Genomic DNA, 4,883 nt, shown 5'->3' on the forward strand with positions numbered 1-4,883 from the left:
GGAATGCAATTCTTTCCAATGCACTTTAGTTCCTAATTACATGTCAGTAGCTTCTGATGGACCTCACAGCAAATGCAGTGGCTGAAAAGAATCTGAGGTAAAGTGACTTGTCTATAGTAAAGCTTTAATGAAAGTAGCTGTACTTAAGTGGTAAGTAATAGCTGCTCAAGACTGGGAATCAAATTACTGAAGGGATATGAATTCTTAGAAAGAAACTGAGTGAGGGCATTAAACTTCTCAGCACAAATACAGGTTGGAGATTAGACATACTAGCTCTAGAATTTACAGTGACCAGGAATAAATTCAATCTCCTAACATCAGAACATGCTTCCTTTATATTCAATAGTGATTTTCAGAACAGTAGATCAGAAATATATAAGAACACTTAAGATTATAAAATCTGAAAATACTTTGGCATGTAAGTTTTGTATCCAGCTTGACACAGTAAGTAATACTTAGAAAATTCACTATTGCCCCTCTAATAACATTCAGATTTCTTACAAGCAATGTTATTTAAACAGCTTTTATAGTTTATCCTCCTGAATAGCACAAACTAAAATAACAGGTTCTCTCCTAACATGTTTGAGGTTAACTTTTTTTTTTTCTTGTAAAAATTCCAATATTCTCATGGATGCAATTTTGCAGTCTTTGAATGTAGTAAAATAAACATCTCATTCTGTGGACTGGCTTTCAGTTTAAGGAAAACCAGCAATGTGGTCTCTTTCCTTACTGTGAAAAGCAGAATGGAGTATGCTGAATCTCTAGTAATCAGGCATTGGAACACAGCACAGCTCTTCCTCCAAAAGTACCTTATGTTTGGTCTGATTTTAAAAAAATCATCCTCATCTTTGATTTTGGCTCTACTATAGTAACTGTGCAAACTCAGACCAGTAAACAAGTATAAAATACAAATTTCTTACATTAGAGCAGAGAATAGGAAGAAGGTGCTTTAAAGGAGGTGGTAATTAACCTTTCTGCTCTTTGAAAGGGACTTTTCAAAGGTATGATTTTTAGTGTTTTGGAAAGTAAAAGGTTTGCAAGCTTTAACTTAAAGGTTAATTCACTTTTTTTAAAACATACAAACTGCTGTGGTCATTTCACTAACTGAAGTTCTCACAGAATTGGAAAATGAAAGTAAGTGTTCCTTTCATACCTCCAGAGCCAGATTTAGCCTTCTGCAGATAGAAAAACATGAAAAATTCTCACTTTAGGAGAAGGGACTTGGGCATCATGTCTTTTCCCCCTTTTCTTCACCCAGCTACAAGTTGTTTTGTTTGGTTTTTTTTTCTGAAACAAGCTACTACTTAAAACTCTAGTGCATAGTTCTTCAGCTGCTGTTTTCCATAGTCCTTCAGTGCATTTTACTTGATTAACTGTTTATGAAACAATAGATTTGTTGCTTAGCTGAGCGGCTGACCAAATACACTGAAAGGAAGAAAGAGTGCTACAGTATCTGATGTGCAAGGAGCTAGAAAGAAGAATCTGGAAAGTTGTCTCCCACTAACCACATGGTGCCTTCAGAACTTTAGTGAAGAGGGTTATGAGCACTTGGAAACCTACTACATGCTAGTAGACTGGCACTCTAGTAATGCAGGCTGTTCTAGCAGACTGTGAAAAGTGACTTCACTTTGCTTCTTTGCTCCTACTGAGTAATGGATGACAGCAGGGCATGTAGTACCTCCTGCAGTTGCACTTGTCCTCAGAGGCATCAGCACTTTGATAGCAAGATACTGATAATTGCCCAAGTTCAGCTACTATAAAAGTGAGATTCAGTAGCAGCCTTTTGCACGTAAAGCCATGAAAAATGGCATGATTACAGAAAGTGTGTCAAAAAAGAATCTGTCATGCCATGCATGCTGCACCTGCAGCAAATTGTCTGGTGCTTCTTAGGTAAGGATAGAGACAAGTAATTGTGCTGGTCATGCCTGCTCTGGTGTGGGAGTAAATTACAAAGGAAATTATATTGGCTGCTTCTGCAGGAGAGTGGTACAGTATTTTAAAACCGGAATTAAGAATGGAATCCAGAGACCTAGCATTTCAAAGTGTGTGGAAATACTTAATTTTTTTTAAAGCAAGTCCATTAAGGAAGCCTAGCCTCAGACCAAGGAGCTGTATGAGCTATTTGCCAGGATTGCAGAGGAATTGGGGTGCTTGCCTGACTTCTGCTTGCCTTGTGGAGCCGTGGGCCATGCTGCTGCTTTGCTAATCACAGACTCAGGAAGTCCTCCCACAGTTTCTGCACTGGACTGGCCCTGCCATGGACTTCACGTTGAGACATGACCAGACTGGCACAACTCACTTCTTGGCAGGGCTATTCACTAAGCAAATAGTAGAGTGAAGTTATGTGAGGTGGCTGAGCTGAAGTAGCAGTTCCCTGCTGTTGAAAGGCATAATGCTACTTCACACTTCGTACAAAAGGAATACTGAGTGTTGTGGGGAAGGGGAGAACAGGACTGCTAGTCAGCACCAACAAGCAGAGCAGCTGGTCTCTTAAAAAAATAAAACCTGATATTTTGAGAACAAGGATGAGCATGGTAGATAAAATGGTGCATATATAAAGCACCCATTTACCTACCATTGCAAACTTCTGCCAGTCAGTAATGCACTGGGTCAGGGAGTAATGTTACTAAGATTAGAATGTGTGTCGTGTTTGACACCACAATAATAATGGGATCACTTTTACAGGAATCCCACTCTGCAGCCTCCTTCAGTATGCTGAAGAATTGTGGAAAGCAAAACTGAGTTTGCATTCCTACTCTCAGGGTGAAATAATAAGCTGAAATAAGCTAGGTAGTTAAAATATTTGTCTACTGTTGCTTCCATCATCATGTTCTTTTAAAATAGTCCAAAATCTTGACATCCATCACAATGCATTATAAGCACAGCAGGAAAGTAGCATCATTGCTAGATCAGTCTGTTTTTGTGCTTATCACCACTGTCAATGTACAGTGGAGGAAAAAAGTAGTAGTCAATTCCACCTTGTTATCTTCTTCAGTAACTAATAAACCTGTTTACAGCAAGAGGATACTTGACTACCCACAGTATTTTTAAGGTGGAAAGAGCTACCAGATTTTTTCACTTGCATTAGAAAAGGGTAAATTCCAAAGTTGCTGGTTGGGTTCTCATTACCATATGCCAAGCAATTTGTGCTGTTTCATGATGCACTGAAAGCAAGGATTCTTCTGAGGATGACTTACTCTCAGAGGGAAGAGAGGAAAGCTCTAGCTGCTTGACTTTAGAGTGTAGAAACAGTTATGTAGGTTTGCAATCTTCACTGAGCAAGGGTCTGATTGTACTGGTACTCAGCTACACTGAAACCTCAATCCATCAAAAAAGCTAATAAACAGAAAAATCAAGGGTAACTGGGTTACAGGTGCAAAATATTTTAAACCACCTGTTTTTTTTTTTTTTTCAATTGCTATGAAACTGGTATTTTCTAGACCCTGGTAAGCATTGAAACAAATTGTTTTACCATTATCATAGGTTGAGGGAGTTTAAGTTAGTAATTCTCCAGCAGGTGATGGGCTGTGGGTAAGTCTAAAGATTCTCAGCCTCAGTGAGCATCTGAGCCACTCACATTAGGTACCCACTGGCCTTTGAAGTCTAAAAGGGTTGACTTCAAGGTAAAATGATAATTTTTACTAGCTATAGATAATCAGCAAGAGTATATCTGTTAAAATAGAAAATTTTGTGCCTCTCTCATACTAGTCAATTCCCTCAGGTTTTCTACACTGAGTGTATTGTTTGCTATAATGTTACTCAGTGTTGCCCAAATACAAGGTACCATTCATGGAAACAGCAGGAAAATGAATCTGCCGCTGAAACTCACTGAATGGAGATGCTCAGCTTTGCATAGTACAAGGCAGCTCTCTATTATCACTCACTACTATATGCTTCTTCCTCACTATGTCTGAAAAGAAAGTAAAGCTTGTCTTGATTTGTCATAGGAAGACATTAGATTGTAAGAATTAGTTTCTTCATTACAGTAATTTGAACTGTGCCTGTGGGAACGTTTTATCTAGGTGGTGTTTGGGCATAGCTCCAATTCATAGGTTTTATTCAAACTTTGTGCTGAGTTTGCAGTGACACACAAGTAAAACTTGCATACTGCACATGACTGCTCAGTGGTGAGCATTAATAAGGGTTTTTTTACAAATTTTGTACACACCCGAGTCATCTGTTGCTGCACCCCCTGCAGTGTCTCCACAGTCCCTAACCAAGACTGTTACTGTGGACTGTTGTGTGTATCAGCGACACACATCTTCTGGAACTCATAGCTGCTGCTGCCTTGTGCTTGTGCCAGGTAAGTCAACAAGACCCGCAGAAGTGAAAAATTTGGCAGTGTACTTGGAGGCTGTTGTGTCTGGGCTCTACCACTGACCTGATCCAACACTTGTATTGCCCACATCTTTAACACTCCGGGGCTTCCATCTAGTGTATTCCACTTCATTAACCATGCAGGAAACAGGCTCCAAAATTTAAATTATCTTCTTAGTTACCATGGGCACTGGATTACACACACACAACACAAACCTGCTGCTCTGAGAGGTGGGGAATATCCATCCTTGGAAATGTTCAAGACCTGACTGGACACAGCACTGATCTGGTTAGACCCACTCTGAGCAGCATTTGACTAGATGACTTCTGGACCTCTCTTCCAATCTACATTATCCATCATTCTATTGGAGTCACTACTAGAAAAATCCCACATCATTAAAAATGGGAAATCTGAGTCCATACTCTGACCAGTTTCATACAGCTGCTGGAACTCAGTATTCCCCAGCCCACTGAGGACAGTGCTGAAATTGGTAGGCCATCATGTATTCATGGTAGATTTCGGTGACACAAGAGTAGCATTCACCAGGCTGCAGAAAGTACAACTG

The sequence above is a fragment of the Chamaea fasciata genome, unplaced genomic scaffold (assembly GCF_029207755.1).
Source record: "Chamaea fasciata isolate MVZ Bird 193981 ecotype frontalis unplaced genomic scaffold, bChaFas1.0.hap1 SCAF_7, whole genome shotgun sequence".
Classification (NCBI taxonomy): domain Eukaryota; kingdom Metazoa; phylum Chordata; class Aves; order Passeriformes; family Sylviidae; genus Chamaea; species Chamaea fasciata.